This window comes from Pinus tabuliformis, chromosome 5_2 (genome assembly GCF_031772625.1).
Source record: "Pinus tabuliformis cultivar Carrire ecotype Pingquan chromosome 5_2, CPIR1, whole genome shotgun sequence".
NCBI classification, from domain to species: domain Eukaryota; kingdom Viridiplantae; phylum Streptophyta; class Pinopsida; order Pinales; family Pinaceae; genus Pinus; species Pinus tabuliformis.
The window spans coordinates 235,978,844-235,984,274 of record NC_142306.1 but is presented as its reverse complement, the minus strand read 5'-3'; the positions used below and the strand labels follow the sequence as shown (position 1 = coordinate 235,984,274).

Here is a 5,431-nt window from a genome sequence, read left to right as displayed (position 1 = left end):
TCATCAATTCGTTGTTTAGGAAAATGCTCACTTATCTAAAGCCTTCATAACTAGTGTTTACTCTTCCTCACAAATTCCTAAATCCTTCAAGCTAAACCATAATTCTCAATCCAAATCCTCAACCTCCCCCCGCCTACCCACCCCCCCCCCCCCCCCCCCCCCCCCTCCCTCGCCCATATCTTGCATCTCTTTTCCCTACATACATGGCACTATTTCTAAAAAGAATAATCAAACTTTATTTCAACCCTATATAACCCTCAATCACCTCTTGAAACCTATTAAATATAGATTAGATCCAATGATTGGCTCATGTGTTTATCAAATCCCCTGCTCTTGTGGAAAATCCTATGTTGTCCAAACAAGTAGATCCCTCCAAACCTGCGTCAAAGAAAATGTTCTTCGCACCAATCAAAACCACATTACCAAATCAACCATCATGAAACATTCACATAAATATAACCACCTCATTTGCTTTAGGGATACTAAAATATTTACTTTAAAACCCTTCTATACCACTTGAATTATCCGAGAAGGTGTTGATATTAAAAAACACCCAAATAATTTCAACGGTGAAGATGGATACAAACTCAACCATTCTTGGAACCCTATGATTCACCTCCTTAGTCAATAATTTCCTTAGTTTGCTTGGCTTCCCTCCTTTCCACTCAACCCATTTTTCTGATCCTCCTCCTTCACCCTTTCATCTCTTATTCTTTTTCTTTCCCTTATTCACCTAAAAAAATGTCCTCTTCTCCCCCACCCCCTCTTTCTGTTCACTTGTTCCTTAATTATGGATCCATTTTTTCCTTTCATCCTTAAGTCCTTTTAATCTCTTTTAATTTAATTTAAATTTTTGTTGCATAGTCTAAACATACCACAACTTCACCGAGAAAATATAGAAATTCTAGCATGATTCTGAGAAAATCTTACAGAAATTTTTGAAAATCCAGGTTACAGCTGTGAAGATTTAGGATTTTGGGTGCCCCAACGGTTCTTGATGGTGCTAAATCCATTTCTGCTATCAAAAAGGTGATTTAAACACTACCACAATTAGATTTCTTGAAAAATAAAAATGTCGAATTTGGAGATAAATTCATCATCTCAATGAAATTGTGGCCTCCATAGGCAACACCTATATTTATCTTTAATTTAGTAATTCACTTGTTACCTTGTCTTAAATTCTCTCTCAATGGCTCTATATCTTAATTTTCTCATTCCCACTCTCTCTCATTACCTTTCTTAGCTTCGTTGTCCCTTTTTTTGCTCCTTATTTTTTTTTTCTTCCTTAGGTCATTTTCATCTCTTTTATTTTAACTCATTCCCATTTTCTTCAACTTGTTAATCCATCTGGTTATATTTAATTTATTTATTATTTTATTAACTTTAATTCAATTCTCCTCCAATGACTCTTTATCTCTATCTATTTATTCTCATTTCCAACACTCTCTTATTATCTTTTGTTTGGCTTCTTTATCCTTAATGGTAAGTTTATCCATGATAAGTGAGGTATCCACCCTATAAGTACCACTCTCAATGTAAAAATTGTTTTATTGTTGTTATACCTATTATTCTATTACTATTTTAACTTATCTAAATTCTTTAATACATTTTCTCAAATTATCTAGAAATTGAATGGTTAGAAAATGAAATATTTTACCATTTTTCTATTATTTATATTCTATTTCATTATAATTTTAAAATAAAAAATTTACACTATTAAAAGTTATAAATATAATTTCTATTTTATATGTATATTATATTTTATATTCTATTTCATAATGATTTTAAAATAAAAATATTCACAATATTAAAATTTATAAATATAATTTATGTTTTATAGGTTTATAATTTGTTCTTATTTATTTGGACATTATTCTTGACATTTTTTTTAAATATGACATAATCCATGACACACCTACACTACTTTGAGTATAATAAAATCTAAGCCATACAAATAATTAAATCAGAATAATTAAAAATGATCAAATCAACCTAAATTACATAATAATATCTTTCAATAATGTCATATAATCTTTTATATTTAAAGACTCGTCGGTTTCAATAATGTCATATAATCTTTTATATTTAAAGACTCGTCGGTTTTTTTGAGGTATGACAAACACACGTACAGCACCTTTGAGTATAATAAAATCTAAGCCATACAAATAATTAAATCAGAATAATTAAAAATAATCAAATCAACATAAATTACATAAATACTCTTTCGTCGGTATTTTTTTATGGATAAAAAGTTTAATATTGGAATTAATAAATATCTTCGATTCGGCGTTCTTGTCGATAGCGATAGCAATATCGTTTTCTACACCCATAAAATATTTAAAGACTCGTCGTCCGTATTCTTTTTTATGGATAAAGAGTTTAATATTGAAGTTAATAAATATCTTCGATTCTGCTTTCCCTTTGACTTTGTAGATAGTAATAGCCATACGAGTTTTTTTGTCTTAATTTTTTTTAAGTGTTTTGTGTTATTTTTTTAATTTAATTTTTTATTGTGTAAAAATTTATTAAAATTTTAAGTTGGATGGGTAATTTTCAGGGTTTTAAGGGTCTTTTAGAGTGCTGAATTCATATGCAATCAAAAAACTAATTTAAATAACACAAATCAATATTTTACCTTAAAATTTTCTACCAATTTCAAGACTCTAAAATCTAAAAAATCAGTAGAAACAACTGATAGCAATATCTTTTTCTACCCTAGTAAAAAAAAAAGGTAAAAAAAATGAAATAGTCAAGATGGGAAAATTGTATCAATCATATAAGAGTTTCCCTATAAGAGTTTCCCTGGACTTTGGAATAGCCGTATTATTTTCTAGATTCAGATAATCATGGACGGTCATAAATAATAGCACATTTGGAAATGAAACATCAACGAAATTCGGTATAGAAACATTTTCAGCCACATTTTTCTTTCCAGCAAAAAAAACTGTTTGTTTTATATTATGATTAAAACATATATATGAGGAACATAACGTCATCATAGTTCTGATATTGTATCTAGTATTTGGCTGTACAGGGAATTACAAATTCACTACATTCTACAGCGACAGCCATATGCTAATTGCTAATATGCAACAAAGATTAGACTCCTACAATGGCAGTGTCTCTTATAACCAGATAGATTGCTTCAAAGTTACCCTTCAATGCACTGGTAATAGGTTTAATTTATATTTACGTAATAACTGGACAAAGGGCAGTGTCTCTTACCCTTTAATTATATTTACGTAATAACTCGACAAATCAGTGTCAAGTTACCCTTCAATGCACTGGTAACACTCTCGTCGATGAACCAGAAATAATTTTAATGATAAAAGGTGATATTACTTTACATGTAAACCAGTTTGGAATCCCGCGGTTTCAATTTACCTTTAAAAAATGAAATGAAAAACGAATTTTAAAAGAAAGATGTCATCCCACGTTTGCAAGCTTGCTTACGGAAGCGATGACGTTTGCACAATGCCGCCATTAACTTCATCTTCACTGGAGAATGGAATGAAGGCGTGGGGCGACAGAATAAAATGATATGTCCGGAGCGAAGCGAGATACCCATCATGCTCTTCCCTGTTACTTGTACTCAGTCACCCTGAACACCCATGGAAAGCCGTAAGCCCCACGTTGCTATCTTTCCCTCCGGGGGAATGGGCCATCTCATTCCTTTCGCTGAACTCGCCAAACGCCTCGCCAGCAGCCATGGACTCTCCATCACCTTCATCACCAGCAAATGGGTATTTTCGCCTGCTTTCATGGCTGCTTATTCGGAATCCATGGCGTCCTCGGGTCTCGACATCAACACCATCCAGCTGCCTGAGGAGGAGATAGAGGGCGCAGAACATCTGAAAATAGAAACATACATATTTAAACTTATGGAAAAATCGAAAGGATCAGTGAAAAATGCCCTAACATCCCTCGTCCACTCTGCCTCTCCCGTCTCTGCTTTCATCACTGATGTTTTCTGCTCCACTATGTTCGGTGTGGCCGCCGAGCTCTGTATACCCACATACCTATTCTTCACTTCCCCTGCTTCTATGCTTTCAGTCACGTTATCTCTTCCCAAGCTTGTCTCGGAGATCCCAATTTCGTTTAAGGATGTAGATTTTCCAATAGTGTTACCGGGCATTCCGCCGATCCCTGGCAGTGATATCCTCAACCATTGCTCACGTCTGTGGGAAGTAACGGGCATTTTGGTAAACACGTTCGAGGAACTAGAGCATGAAGCGATCAAAGCTCTTGTGGAAGGAAAGATATCTAATCCCACGGAGGAGATTCGTCGAATGCCCCACATTTATCCAGTTGGGCCCCTCATCTCATCATCGCCGCTTCAACTCAACGATGAACTTGTGGAAAACGGACGGGCGGATTGCCTCAAGTGGTTAGACAATCAGCCGCCTTCCTCGGTTCTCTTCGTTTTTTTCGGAAGCGGGGCCGCTCTGTCGAGGGCTCAGGTGACCGAACTCGCCATGGGATTGGAAGCAAGTCAACATCGCTTTCTGTGGCTGCTCCGCAGTCCGTCAAGCAGCTTTCTGTCCATCGAGGAAACAGAGCTTTCCCAACTGTTACCCGAGGGATTCGAGAGTCGAACCCGAGACCGAGGACTTGTTGTTGCTTCATGGGCGCCTCAGATTCCTGTTCTCTCTCACCCATCCACCGGCGGTTTCCTTTCTCACTGTGGCTGGAATTCTGCCCTGGAGAGCATCTCACATGGAGTGCCGATTATCTGTTGGCCTCTTTTTGCGGAACAGAAAATGAACAGCCTTCTACTGATGGAAGAGTTTGAGGTGGCGATCGCAGCAAAGATGGAAAGCGATGATTTCGTAAAGGGCGGAGAAGTGGAGAGAGCAGTTAGGGAGTTGATGGAAGGAGAAAGTGGGATGAGGGTAAGGGCGAGAGCAAGAGAATGGAAGGAGAAGGCCATGAATGCGTTGAAAGAAGGGGGCAGTTCGTACAAAGTCATGGCCGCTGTAGTGTCTGACTGGAGAACGAACGCAGCAAACTCGGCAGCCAACGCATGATTTCCAGTAGGGATGAACAAACTCCAGTCAGGAATTCTGTAAGCCTACAGTTCTCATCAATGCCAATGTAACACCTTGCCCCGCATAGTATGATAGTTTTATTTTACTTAGATTAGAAGAAAAAGTAATAGAGTGAGGGAAAATATATGAGACCTGTGGACATTGTCGCCACCACATAAAGGCCACAGACTAGTGAACCCATGGCAAATGGGCTGTGCTATGATGTTTTCTCGTATTTTTATGATTATTTTAATTTGTGTTTTGATTTTTAAGATTCATGTATGTAAATTCTGGTTTAGCAACGTACCCTCATTTCGACCCTTCAAGATGGATAAATACTAACCAACGTACCCCCTCATTTCATTTCGACCATTCAAGATGGTAAATACTCTACAAAATGAGGA

At 36.5% G+C, this 5,431-nt stretch overlaps 1 pseudogene; it reads left to right on the top strand.

The window, feature by feature from the left end:
• The first annotated feature begins 3,611 nt into the window (after positions 1 to 3,611).
• On the top strand, positions 3,612 to 5,174 carry LOC149158402 (UDP-glycosyltransferase 72B1 pseudogene; annotated as a pseudogene).
• The last annotated feature ends 257 nt before the right edge of the window (positions 5,175 to 5,431 follow it).